The following is a 15290-nucleotide window of genomic DNA, read 5'->3' as shown; positions in this document are numbered from 1 at the left end:
AACTTGAATATGCTGTCTATACACCGATCCAGGGCATCCCAAACATGCTCAATGGGTGACATGTCTGGGAGTATGCTGGCCATGCAAGAACTGGGATGTTTTCAGGTTCCAGGAATTGTATATAGATCCTTGCAACATTGGGCCGTGCATTATCAGCTGCAACATAAGGTGATGGTTGTGGACGAATGAGACAACAATAGGCCTCAGGATCTCTGTGCATTCAAAATGACATCAATAGAATGCATCTGTGTTCTTTGCCCATAATATATTCCTGCCCATACAATAACCCCACTGCCACCATGCGCCACTCGATTCGCAATGTTCACATCAGCAAATCGCTCATGAAAACTTCACCATACACACAGTCTTCCATCTGCCCGGTACAGTGAAAACCAGAATTTATCTGTGAAGAGAACACCTCTCCATTGTGCCAGAAACCACCGAATGTGAGCATTTGCCCACTCAAGTCAGTTACGACGATGAACTGGTGGAGAGCGCAATGACGATTTTGAGCATACTGATGACAGTTTGTGCAGAAAATCTTTGGTTACACAAACAGATTGTTGCAGCAGCTGTCCGGGTGGCTGGTCTTAGGTGATCTTGGAGATGAAAATGCTGAATGATGAGGTTCTGGGCTTGTGTAGTTACACCACCTATGGTGGTGAAGCCGGTTTGATGTACTACCAAATTCTCTGAAATGCCTTTGGAGACCTCTTATGGTAGAGAAATGAACATTCAATTCATGGGCAACAACTCAAGTGGACATTCCTGCAGTCAGCATGTCAATTGCACTCTCCCTCATAACTTGTGAAATCTGTGGCACTGAGCTGTGTGATAAAACTACACATTTTAGAGTGGACTTTTATTGTGGCCAGCCTAAGGCACACCTGTGGAATAATGCTCTCTAAGCAGCATCTTGATATGCCATACCTGTGAGGTGGATTGATTATATCAGCAAAAGAGAAGGGATTTAGACAAATTTGTGAACAATATTTGAAAGAAGAAGGCCTTTTGTGTACATAAAAAAGTCTGAGTTCAGCTCATGAAAAATGGAAGTAAAAACAAAACTGTTGCCTTTACATTTTTGTTCAGTATATTAATAAAATTGATGTACTACATAGTGTCCCCTCCCCCACGACCAAATTCAGAATAGAAAAAGTAACATTTGTCAATAGTTCTATAAGTTTAGTGATATTTAAAATTTCCCAGAGATTCCATTTGAACCAAAATAGTTGGGACCGACCCAGAATTGTTGGTAGCTTCTGAAGATACTTGTTTCAACATGGGGTATTGATAGGAAGGAGGAGGAGCATAGACACAATGGCTTTAAGAGTTCTCTGTTGTCATCTAGGGGGAAATGTTAGATGGTATGTGTGTATGAGGAGGCTTATAAGCCATGCAATGCTCCTCTGGTAAATTAGAAGTGAAAATTGCCTCTTCAGAGAGGAAGAGGACATGACCTCTAGTGCCACCTCTTTGAAGCAATCTTAAAGGTCAAATATCAACCTTTAACGAGCCTTGCCCTGTGACGTAGGATAAAATCCAAACCAGATCTCATGCTTTGCCCTGAAAAGGGTCAACACCCTGAAACACTGTGTCTACAAATTGAGATTTTGGTTAAGCTTTTATCATGTCATGTGGCAAGGCTTGTTAAATGGTTGATATTGACTTTTAAGGTTGCCACATCGAATAGGTGGCACTAGAGTTCAAGTCCTCTTTCTCTCTGAAGAGGCAATTTGCATGGTGCCAAGAGATTAGGACTATTGGACAATGCTCTTTTCACCACTTATTTTGCCTATTACACATTAACAATTTACATAAAATATTTTGTGAACACTGGAAAAATTTTTGTCCACTTTTAAAAGTCATACCAAGGTCTTTTTGGCACGTTATTGCACACCTTAACATATTTGTTTGGAATAATACTTAGATAAGCATGGACATTTTAAATTAAATCCAGATGTATTTTTTATGCATTTGTTAAAATTCCATTTAACACTGTACTTCAATGTATTAATGGTGAGGTACTTTATGCAATCAGATTCACCAGTTGTCTTTCAGATATTACATTAGCTATCACCATAATGATAAAAATGACTATTTCTTGATAAAAATTGGGCTAAATTCAATGGTTTGCAGCCTGTGCTTCTTCAATGACTGTAAAACTGCAACTCTTGGCAGTAGATACAAGGGCATACACACTATAGCAGCACATCATGCAATTATATTATTTGAAACCTGGAGACAAGGTGCTGAGACCACATTGGAAACATTGTTTAAAAGGGAACCAACCACCAGGATTTTCTTATATAACCTAAAGCCAGTGCTATACTGGCACTATCAGGCTGATTCTATACATACGTTTAGTGGTCAGCTAGGATGTATAGATGTTGAAATCCAAGAAAGAAAAGTTTATAAATTTATCAGATTCTTGAGTGACAGCAGCTGAGGATCAGATAATATCTGGGGGAGGTATTCATAGTTATCCCCTCCCCCTGTTAGAATTAGCATAAGTATTATACAATCAATAATGGTCAGCTCAGATGTTTAGGTTTTGAAACCCAAGAAAGTAAAGTTTATAAAATCACCAGCTTCTTGAGTGACAGCAGCTCAGGATCGAATAATAGCTTGGTGGTATTCATAGTTATCCCTTCCCCCTGTTAGAATTAGCATAAGTATTATACAATCAATAATGGTCAGCTCAGATGTTTAGGTTTTGAAACCCAAGAAAGTAAAGTTTATAAAATCACCAGCTTCTTGAGTGACAGCAGCTCAGGATCGAATAATAGCTCGGTGGTATTCATAGTTATCCCTTCCCCCTGTTAGAATTAGCATAAGTATTATACAATCAATTTAATTTTTGACTTGTAGGACCTGTGCTGAGGTCATACCCATGTGATCAGAAGGGGCGGCGCCTCAGCCAACAAAGCTGATACCAGGAAGCAACATTTTTCTGTTGGCCGAGGCCCTGCCCCTTCTGGTCACATGGGTGTGACCTCACACAGGTCCTGCTAGAGAAAAAGTAAACTGATTGTATAATACTTATGCTAATTCTAACAGGGGGAGGGGATAACTATGAATTCCCCCAGCTATAATCTGATCCTCAGCTGCTCTCATTCAAGAAGCTACCGATTTTATAAACTTTACTTTTTTGGATTTCAAAACCTAAACATCCGAGCTTACCTGATATACGAAAATGCTGGTGATTGGTTCCCTTTAATATAATGGTAGGTAAAAATTTGTACAGGATTCTCATCCCTAAGGTCTCATAATGTTAGTGAAAAATACAGAGGATAATTAACCCAAGGGTTATATAAAAAGACGGGGCAAAAAAAGTCTTCTGTCCAATGAGTTCGAAGTGTGGTGGTGCAAATGTACCAAAAGAGAGCCCTTCACTTCCATGTGTGGCAGTTGCAGTTTCACAACAGCTGTAGAGTTGCAGGTTACAGACAACAGAGCTAAATGAATTGAAGTGTATTTTACTTAAAAAGAGCAGTAATTGCACATAGCCTATGTTTCTAATATCTGCAATGTTTGTATCTTATTGTTTTTGAGTTCATTGCCCTCTTCTAGAATGTTGCTTTGTTTTCTTATGCTTTCCTTACAAATGCCGTGGACATATTTTATGTGATAATTCTTTAGTATATGTATGTTCTATAAGTAGGTTGGTGTTTACACTTGTTAACAGCAAAGTCTAACACACCGTTCATACCTACAATTGCATATTTGTGTTTCCTTTTAATCTTTTTATATGAAGAATGTTTGTTTTGTTTACATATGTACTCGTTCTATATTATAGGAATTTCTTACCTGGCAATAAAAAGGATTATATGTCACCTAAAACTCTGTTTTGTGAATTGTTGCAATGAGTGAAAATATTTTTGTAGAGTAAAAAAAAAACATACGAAGCAAAAAAATACAACACAATTTTAATGTGAAAAAAGTTGTTTCATCAGCTCTTTGCTCCTTTGTCTCGTGGTATCTTCCGATAACTGGCAGTTGGTCAGGTCAGAAAGGAGAAGGTCCTGGTCGTTTCCATGTGAAATAATCACAGAAGATAATTTGTAGTATTCCAGCACCACAGAAAAATGGTTAAAAGCTCATAACAATCCATTACAAATATTAGAGTGGGCACCTATATGGTAGCATTTCTTATTGGTTTCATCTACTGGAGGCCCTCAACCAAAGCATTGCAATGTCGTCGCCACTCAGCATGTAACATATAAAACGGTGTCTGCTCCTGATGAAATCACAGAGAATACATACGTATCTAGAACACCACACTGCAACAGTAATGTATCAAGGCAGCTGTCACAAATCCTGCATGGCTCTGCCAAGTATCGGTTTCAGAAATTGAGTCTCTAGGAAGGGGCCTGTATGGCGTAACCTCGTTCCGGGGATCACGCTGCCATATCTGCGCTCTGCTGGCTCTGGGATGCCACCAGTAATATTTCCGGCTTGGCATCATGCTACTCCTGTGAGAAGTGCCCTGCTCCATTTCCCTGGTATCTGGTACTGTTGTCCTGAACCCTGACCTGCCCAACCTCTGTCTCTCCTGCCCTGCCTGATCTCCGTCCCACCTACCCTGCCTGACCTCCATCCCTTCAGCCCTGCCTGATCTCCGCTTCTTCTGTTTGCTCCATCCTCTGTCTTTCATGCCCAGTCTTACCTCTGTGTTCCCCAGTTCCTCGGTCTCCTGTCCTCCCCTGTGTCTCTCCTGTGTAGTTTGTTTCCCGGCATCCGACTTTGGCTCTGTTCTTGACTGTGGCTTGTTTGCTCCCTAGCTCAGATGCTACATCCTGACATTGACCCTTTTCTGTTTGACTACTCTTACATTTAATTTGGCGAACTCTGGTGGGCTTCTGTAGTATTACACTCAGGTGTAGTTGTCCTGCCTGAGTGTCAGCACCACCTGGTGGTAGCCTGACAGCAGCCTTTTATTTGTCTCAAAAAAGGTGCTTTTTTACATTATCATCACTAAGTTATATAGGCATTTCTTGGACATACAATATAGCATCCTAATTGGCTCAGCTTATCTCTTACATAGTATTGGCTAAATGTTAGTATTCTTTGCACCCAGCTTTAACAGTCCGGGTGTAACATACACTTCTTACGTTTCACATTCCTTACTTTCTCTTAGTTTCGATTTAAACAAAGACATCACTTGTGACTCCTCTTATCTAAAATAAACAATGGAATCCATTACACAGGGAAAAAAATATATGTACACCCAAACTCAAACGGAGTCTAGATTATGAAGATATATTATTAATAGATCCTGTTATCATAATTCACTTCTCTTGGGGCAGTAGGTGGACGTTCCAGCCAAAGTGCACACCTATAGACTTCCCCAGATAACTTCTCCTCCCTTAATATTAGAAGCTTTCCTACACCACTTCAGTATATTGTCCAGATTGGCTTGCACGTCACACTAGTGGATGAACACACAAGCCACAACAAGGAAGAAAACTATACGGGTACCACATTCATGTGCTATTCAGAGTTAGCATCCAACAGTTGGTCATAGTAGATGCTGAATATTTATCCAGTGCACATTTTAATTCACTGTAATAATGGGAATAGCAATTCAGATTCCACTGCTATCTGGTCTCTGGCTTGGAACTCATCTGGTACTCCTCTTGGAGCTCAAATAGAGTCAATGGACATGTAAATGTGGCGCCCTGGACTAGCCAGGTTGTCACAGGTAACACACAAACACCCCCACCCCCCACTAGACAGCAACATTAGCCAAACATAAAATCCTTGTTGCCTCCCTCCAGGGTCTGATGTCCACACCAAGTGGGGCGGAGCCAAGCGGTTGGCCCCACCCACCGAGGAGTTCACAGGCCTGGAGGCGGGAAAAAGAGACAGTTTAGTTGAGTAGGTTGAAGTGAGAGGAGTCAAGTGGAGAGTGTCTGGGTTTGTGACCCAGGCACTGACAACAAGGTTGGCAGACGGTGGTGGCCGTCTGCAGGAGTGGTGAATCAACGCGGAACCGTAGGATCGGGGTCAGGCGTTGGCCCGCCGGTACCGACCGGGGAGCGAAGTGAAGCCAGCACACACAGGCAGGGCCATCGAACCCCGGCTAGGCTTGGAGTCGCCGTCAACAGTCAAATCCGAGTGTGACAGGAACCCCAGGGGTTTCCTAACAGCCAAAGACCTGTTAGAAGGCAACCGCCCACACCGTGAGGGTATACAGCTACCGCCTAAGGCTAGAGACCCAAGGGCCAGCGCCTGCGGGCAAACAAGCTCCTCCGGCATCCATACACTGGGGAGCGGAAAACAGTTGGGGACCCATCGTAGTCAAACAAGTACACAAAGGTGCAGGGAAAGACAGCCGCCATCACCTGTCCGGGGAGAGACACTGCAGCTGGCTGCAGGACCCATCCATCCAGCCATTTGGTTTACCGAGGACTTTGTGCATCTCTTACAGAGTGAGTACACCCGTGACATCTGGCACCACGCTGCGCTGTCCCAGCAACCCTGCACCTCACCAACCCTGCCTCCCCGTCACACCACCGGGCCCCGGGACCACCGACCCCCTACCCACGGAGGGGGAAAACAACATCCCAACTGCTCCCGGGATCCCCATCACCAACAGCGGTGGTGCCCATCTTCACCACAACCAATGGATGCCGTCACGGTCTAAATCCTCCAAAACCAACCAACCTTTTCACTCACGGGCGAGGAGCGCCGCTCGAGTCCCCGTATCCGCCCCACCGCTTGAGCCACCGAGCAGCAGCCTCAGCAGCGCCGGACCCGAGCGTTAGCGAACGCAGTGGCGGCGTCCTCCCCGCCCGTGACATAAGGATTGAAAGAAGTAGAAATTCTGGTGTCGAGCTTGTGCTTCTAATTTTTGATTACATAGTCGTGGAGCTTATCTGCATTTGGAGCCACAATCATTCATATAGCCCTTGGTGAACCCCTGTTTATTCAGGCAAAAATGATAAGGCACGAGGTGTGCAGGTGGATCTCCCGGGCTCAGCTTTCTTCTTGCAGTATGATAGGTGGATCCAGTTGGGCTTTCTCTCGAGCTTTACAGCTGTCTAAGTTGTCAGTATAACTTGGAAGAGCCCACCAAATTGAGGCTCAAGGGCTCTTCTGACGTGTTTTGACCACGAACTAGTCTCCAGGCTGTAGAGAGTGGCTATCTCAAACAGAATCTGGAACTAGAAGAGAAGAGTAAACTCAAGAGTATAAGCTAAACAAGCATTTTGGAAGTGCCACAACATAAGAAGATAGCCTATCATGTTGCATCTGGAGCTGCTGTGGAAAATACAACCCTAGCCTAGGGGCTGACCCAAATAACACCTCATATGGGCTAAGGCCTCTCTTTCATATGCCCAAAGATGATGTTAAACTCTTGTGTATAACCCCTTCTTGACTTATGTTATAAAAGTAAGGCACAGCGGACAAGGCGTTTCTTCAAAACCTCTATAGCAAGAAAATGGAGTGAGCTCAAGAGCAGAGCTGACACCATCATCAGTGGGTGTCAGATGTATATTATAGCTGCCACCCTGCTACAATAGCTACAATTGATGCTAGTACCAATTCGGACTGTTTAACTCTTTACATTCTGCACTCAAAAACAACCACGTCACGTAAAATGTTTTGAGAGAGAAGTACCTACTCTCACCCCATCGCCCTACCACATTGCGATTGTGGGGACTGATGGTTGTCATAACCAAACAATCATCTCTTGGTCTGCCATTTACATTAACTCATTAGGCCGTGCCATAAGTAGGATATGACAGTCTTTTTGTCAGTATAAAACTGACAAGCCTAATATCCTGTAATAATTGAATATTGCAGGTTATTAGACCAGTGTTCAGAAGTTTAAATTCTGCAGTGGGACTAAATAAATAAAGTCCAATAAAATTTGTAAAAATGTATTCAATATATAAATGTATACCAAATTAATACAATATAAAGGACAGCAAAATAGAAGAAAAATGGTGCGTAACTAAAAATGCTGGTTTTTATATTAAAATAAAGGTAAACAAGAAGTTCACATATATCCAGAGTGACCCAAGCTAATAAAACTGTCCTATAGATTAATCCATACAGTGAACACAGTGACGAAAAACAAACAAGCCCTCCACCGTAAAATATAGCCTTTTCTTCATATTAACACACATGCACACACACACACACACACAGACACACAAATAAAAGTTATTAAAAACTAAAGGCCGCTTTACACGCTACGACATCGCTAACAATGTCGTTAGAGATCGCACCCGCCCCTGTCGTGTGTGCATCATGGGCAAATTGCTGCCTGTGGTGAACAATATCGGTAGTACGCGTCACATGCACATACCTTCCGAACGAAGGCCAGTGAACAATCTCTTTTTTAAGGTGGAGGTTCGTGCGGCGTCACAGCGACGTCACACAGCAGGCCACCAATAGAAGCGGAGGGGCGGAGAGCAGCCGCATTAACGTCACTCCCACCTCCTTGCTGGAGGATGCAGGAACGCTGTTGTTTGTCGTTCCCGGGGTGTCACACGTAGCAATGTGTGCTGCCTCAGGAACGACGAACAACCTGCTACCAGAACGAGCAATGATATTTGGAAAATGAACGACGTGTGAACAATCAACAATTTTGTGAGGATTTCGGATCGTTAGCGGTCGCTCGTAAGTGTCACACGCAACGACGTCACTAATGAGGCCGGATGTGCGTCACGAATTCCGTGACCCCAGCGATGTCGTTGCGTGTAACAGGGCCTTAACTTTTAAAATAAAAAAATGGTATAACTGAAAATGTCATCTTGTCCATAGAAAAACAAGTCCTTTGTGGAAGAAAAGCTACAAAAAGTTATATCTATCAGAATATAAAGATGGAAAAACAAATTATTTTTGTAAAAAAATGTTTTTAGTGTGCATAAGTAGCAAAAAATTAGAAAAAAACTATAAACATGTTATCACTGTAATCATACTGACTCAAGGAGTAAAGATGTTTTATCGCTTTTACCACATGGGGAGAGATTTATAAAAATAAAAAAATAAAAACAATTTGTGAATTTCTAGTTTTTGCTCACTTTGGCAGCCAAAAATTGTAAAAAAAAATAAAAAAACGCTATATAGTCCAAAATCGTACCAAATAAACCAAAAAGTGCAAATAAACAAGCACTGATATGGCTCTTTCACCAGAAAAATTAAAAAGTTACAACTCTCAGTGTATGAAGCTGCAAAGGCAAATATATATTTTTTTGTAAAAAGTGCTTGAATGTACAAAAAAAAACCCCGGCATATAAACAAAGTATAAATATAGTGTCACTGTAATTAAAAGTTATCATTTCACTTTTAACACACACCAAACTTTGTAAAAGTAGCATAAAAAATTAAAGACAATTGCTGAATTGATATAATTTGTTAATTGTCTCTTAAAAATCTGAATTAAAAAAATGTTATGTACCTCCAAATGTTACCAATAAAAATGTTGATTCTCTTTACAAAAAACAAACCCCTACTTAGATTTGTCTTCTGCTTATGGAAAGATAGAGGTTTTCCACAATACTAGTAACTCAAAGGTGCTGGGAAAAAAACTTGGCTCCCGAAAAAACAAACCAAATAAAACCCACTGTCCCAAAAGCCAAAAGGCACCCTTTAGAACCCTGCAGCATGCCCCAAAACTATAGTCAACATCGGAATAGAGGGTTGCGTTGCAGCCGGAAGAACCAACCCACTTAAAGAGGTTCACCAAGTCTTAAAGGGATAATGTCAGGTCCAATAACGCTCTTAACCTGCAGATATAGAGTTATTCTAGAGGTATAAAAGTGCCCGGCTGCAGTAATGAAGGTGCAGTACCCAGCTAGTCTGGGGTGGCTGTGGGCTGCTATATTTAGGCTGGGGGGCCAAATAACCATGGGCCTTCCCAGCCTGAGAATAAAAGCCCTCAGCTGTCTGCTTTATCTTGGCTGGGTATCAAAATTGTGAGGAGGATTGGTTCCATTTTTTAAAACTATTCATTTAAATAATTTTAGAAAGGCACATAGGTTTCCTCAAATTTTGATGCAGAGCCATGATAATGCTCACAGCTGGGGGTTGCAACCTTTACCGTATGGTTTATCTGTGATGAGTATCAATATACAGGGGACCCTATGACATTTTTTTTCCAATTATTTATTTATTTTTACACTCCACAACCAATCACAGATGCCAGCACACTGGCAGTCTGACTGCCACCAATCACAGATGCTGTCACAGAGGGTGGGCAGGGGAAGCAGTGAATATGCATAAAAGCTAATGAGCAGACTCAGAAGTAGTGTGACAGCTGTGTGGGAGACTCGGTCAGTATAACTGTCCTAGCCCTCTCTACCACCATTTTACAGCACAATGCTCAGGTCCCTATAAACTTATATGAGATTTGGCATCTGGGCAGATGTTCGGGTTCAAGTCGAACCAAACTTTTTTTAAAAGTCCAGAAGGACCTACTGAACCCGATCATCTGCAGGTTTTCCAATCTCTACTCAGTATATATGTGAACCTCTTCAAGTTTGTGGAAAAAGCATCTTTAGTGGTTAATTGGCTCTCATAAAGTTGGTTATGAAAATGTCAAGACTACGCCATGGTGTTATCAAATCAAAGTTTTCCTAGTACTATGATGAATCTAAAGTATAGTATAGTTTTGAATAGTATTATCAGATTCACCTGAGGAAGACAACATTGTTATTGAAACGCGTTGTGATTATAAGGGACTATTAATAAAAGGATTGTTTTTTTAAATATCTCTAAAAAAACATCCCTTGGTTTCCTTTAATCAGATATAGCGCTCCATCAGACCAGCGTCTTTTTTCCTTGCATATAACTATTCCCATTTGGGAAGCCTGGAAGGAGCAGCTTAGATTAAAGGAGATCGTAAATCTAACCAGCAATATACACGTCGGACACTGGACGTTTACTATGAGACCAGAGGATCACACTGCGGTCGGCTACAAGGAGTCTGGATGTCAGCACACAACAGCTATAATACTAACGTGCGGTCCGAGGAGGAACTCCGATACTAATATCCAGCTTAATACTGGGGTTGTGCGGGGGCGCACAACCCTTTAAGGGGAGCAATATAATAAGGAAAATTTCATTAATCCCACTGGTGCTTCTCATTTTGCGCCCCTATTTTTCATTTTGTTTTCCAGCATGACAATGACCCAAAACATACAGACAGGACAACTAAGGAGTGGCTCCATGTGAAGCATTACAAGGTCCTGGAGTGACACTCCAGCCTTGAACCCAATAGACAATCTTTGGAAGGAGCTAAAACTCAATGTTCCCCAGCGATAGCCCGAAATCTGAAAGGTCTGGAGAAGATCTGCATGGAGGAGCCGGCCAAAATCCCTACCGCAGTTTGTGCAAACTTTGTCAAGCACTAGAGGAAGTGTCTGACCTCTGTAATTGCAAGCAAAGGTTTCTGTGCCAAATATTAAGTTCTGTTTTTCTATAGTATCAAATTCCTATTTCATGTAATAAAATACAAACTAATTATTTAAAAACCATACAATGTGATTTTCTGGATATTTTTTATCCTGTCTATCACAGTTGATGTGTACCTACAATAAAAATTACAGACCTCTCCATTCTTTGTGGGTGGGAAATCTTGCAAAATCGGCAGTGTGTCAAATACTTATTTTCCTCACTGTACGCATTACAATCTATGTAGCTGTTCACATGTCTATATATTTTTTTTTTTAAATAATTGCTTTTTCTATTCAAATCATGGATCAAAATCATGCATGGTCCATGAAAATCACGGTCAGCACTCATGTCTTCCTTGTGTAATGCCCATCCTGTTCGTTTTTAACATTGTAGTGTATAGAAGAAGTTTTGCAATTTTTGTTTTAAGCATATGATAAAGTCCTCCTTCAGATGTCCATTATTCTCACATATGAGTAAACCAGACCATTTTTTTCAGTTAGCGTTTCATCCGTGTGTTCTCAAAACTTGATCCAAGTGTCATTAGTTTTTATCGTATGTGAAAACAAAATTATTTTCCTACCTAGCGGTCCATCAAATTCAGATGCACTCGGATGGTGTCTGAGTGCTGTCTGATTGTTTCATGGTCTCATAAAATTGTAATGTTCATTTTAATGCAACACATGTCTACAATTTTGCATGGCCCACTCAGGCACATGAACAGGTCCATTCACTTTGAAAGGTGCGAGTGCTGTCTGTGAAAAACATGGCTAGAGATTGTAAGCAAAAAAAAAAAAAGCCCAGATGTTTGATTGAGGCCAAAATCACAGATAAATCACTGATGGTTAAAACTAACAAACTGATCAAACACCAATGAAATTCTGAACCAAAACCCTGATGGAAATTGCTTTTTTTTTTGCATAATAAAAAAATAACTGTCGACTGAACCAGTCCTTGTGTTGTATGACTTTACTAGTATTCGAGTCTAGGGCAATGTTTTTCCTTTTCGAAAGTTGTATGCCTGGCATGTCAGTGTAAAGAGGCTAATAAGCCATGCAGTGCTCCCCTGGAAATTATATATGCAATTGTTTTTTCAGGGAGAAAGAAGACAAACTCTATTGCCTTCTAATGGAAATAGCAATCCTAACAGTCATTTTTGATTTTTTAATGAGCCTTGCCATATGACAAGATAAAACCCAAACCAAAATCTCAATTTGCAAAGTATGAGATCTGTTTTGACTGTATGAGAGCCTTCTAACTGGGATTGTGTTTCAACGGCTTGCCCCTGACGAAGCCTATGCGTCGAAACATCATTTGAGCAGGAGAGGTCTTCCTATAGATATGTTCACCATATTTTAACATTTAATAGTTATATTCCTACTCTAATATTTTTTTATATTTTACTGTATGTTAACACCAATGTACCCAGCAAATAAACAGTTCAATCAGCAAGCACATAAACGTCACTGGAGGTTCACTCGGACAGATTAAAGCTCGCTTTCCTGGAGCAAACTTCACACAAAAAAGGGGTATGGTCCAACCAGTCTTGGCGTCCACTTCAGCCTGAGCTACTGCAGTTTCAGCAACAGAAGTATTCAACTTGGTGCACAGTTCACACTAAAGAGCTTTGTCCCTCAGCCGTTTCCTCACAATCCACTCTGCTCTATCCATGCCAGACTCAGAAACCTAGGTAAACACATGCACTGGACTTTAGTCAGAGCTAGCCAAGTGCATCTCATAAAGGCTGGCATGCTAGGATTTAGCTCAGTCCTGCTTGGCTTTGCTACAATATATATGTTCACACAAAGAAGCGGTATGGTCCAACAAACCTTGGTATCCACTTCAGCCTGAGCTGCAGGAGCTTCAACACCAGAAGTATCCAACTTGGTGCACAGTTCACGCTAAACAGCCTTGTCCTTCAGCCGTTTCCTCACTCTGCAATCTGCTCAATCCATAACAGACTCAGAAACCCAGGTAAACACATGCACTGGACCTTAGTCAAAGCTAGCCAAGTACATCTCATAAAGGCTGGCAGTGCAAGGATTTTGCTCAGTCCTGCTTGGCTTTGCTACAATATATATGTTCAACCAAAGAAGGGGTATGGTCCAACCAGTCTTGGTGTCTACTTCACCCTGTGCTACAGGAGCTTCAACAACTGAAGTATTTAACTTGGTGCACAGTTCATTCTAAACAGCCTTATCCCTCAGCCGTTTCCTCACACTGCACTCTGCGCACTCCATAACAGACTCAGAAACCCAGAGGAACACATTCCCTGGATCTTAGTCAAAGCTAGCCAGGTGCATCTTATAAAGGCCAGCAGTGCTAGGATTTAGCTCAGTGCTGCCTGGCTGTGCTACACTATATATACAAAATATATATATATATATATATATATATATATATATATATATATATATATATATATACATATATATATATATATATATATATATATATACATATATATATAAAATTATAGAATATGAAGAAATATCACATATATATAGAGTGAGAAATTTCTATGTCACTCATTTAGCAATGTGCTACTTGCAAAAGTCAGTCGAGCAAGAAGTCAGCGGGAAGGAAATTAATCTATGTCACAATAAGATCCATACATTATATTTATTCGGATAATAATTTCATTTTCTTGCACCTTGTCTAGTTTGTTGGGCATGATATTTTCCTTCCTTGCTTAGCAGAATCACTTTCACTTAAATTACAACAGGGCTTTGCTTGTTAACAGGAGTTGACATTTCATTAGGAAATCTCATTTTCTGAAGTCACACAATATGCTGTGCACATTCATAGTATTGAGTAAAACCCAGAGAGAGGGAGAAATCCGCGTTGCTGAGCCTGAGAGGCAGAAGAGATGCAGTGACACCGCGGTCGCCACAGTAATATGTTCTTATTTGGAAAAGCAATAAAATATTTTCCATTTTTCTTTAGTCTGCACTTTAGCTATCCAAATACCAACTAAAATTGAAGTAAACAGTATAAAGCTAAGCTTTGATTTTTTTTATAATTTTATTATATTTTTTTTTTTCAAAAGTGCAAGTTCAGAAAAGCCTGTAAAAGAAATCATGCAGGGATGATTAGTGGAAGCTTGCTTCTGCCTTTTGTAAGTAAAATTCACTTCATCTTTCAAGTCACAAAGCCATTTTATGGTTACACAATACAGAGGCTCATATATTGAGTATATATATATTTTTTTTTTAAAACATTAAATTATACAGTACAATATCTTATGTATAATATACCAGGGAGGTACTGTATTGTGCAAAAGTTTTAGGCAGGTATGGAAGAAATGCTGGAAAGAAAGAACGTTTTTTAAAATTGAAGTGTTGGGGGTGAAACATAAAGCAGTTCTGGATTATGTGAAATCCTTCGAGCCAGCGATTATATGTCTACAGGGCACACATCTGACTAAAGATAGGACCCATTTGTTGAAAGCGGCGTGGATGGGCCAGAGTTTTCATGCTACCTACTCGAATTACACAAGGGGGTCAGTCTGCTAACACACCGGAACAAACCCTTTATTTGTCAGTCGGTTAAAATAGACACAGAGGCGAGATATACTGTATTTGCCTGATAGCACAACCGGCGGCGGTCTGGGAGTGGAGGCATGCGGGAATACCGCGCTTGGACAGGGCAGGTGAGAGGAAGGGCACTCCCACCAATGCCTGAGAGCAGGGGCGCATGGGAATACCACGATGGGAGCGGGCGCTACACCCCTGCAATACCACTTGTGATCCTTGGGAATTTTAATAACGCGATTTATGAAGATGAAGATAGATTATGCAAGAAAGGCAAAGGATGAGGATTGACTCCTTTTGGGAAGCTCTTGTCTTAACTGATTGATAATATAGATATCCTAAGGTTAA

This window comes from Anomaloglossus baeobatrachus, chromosome 7 (genome assembly GCF_048569485.1).
Source record: "Anomaloglossus baeobatrachus isolate aAnoBae1 chromosome 7, aAnoBae1.hap1, whole genome shotgun sequence".
Lineage (NCBI taxonomy): Eukaryota > Metazoa > Chordata > Amphibia > Anura > Aromobatidae > Anomaloglossus > Anomaloglossus baeobatrachus.
This window is presented reverse-complemented; position numbering follows the sequence as displayed.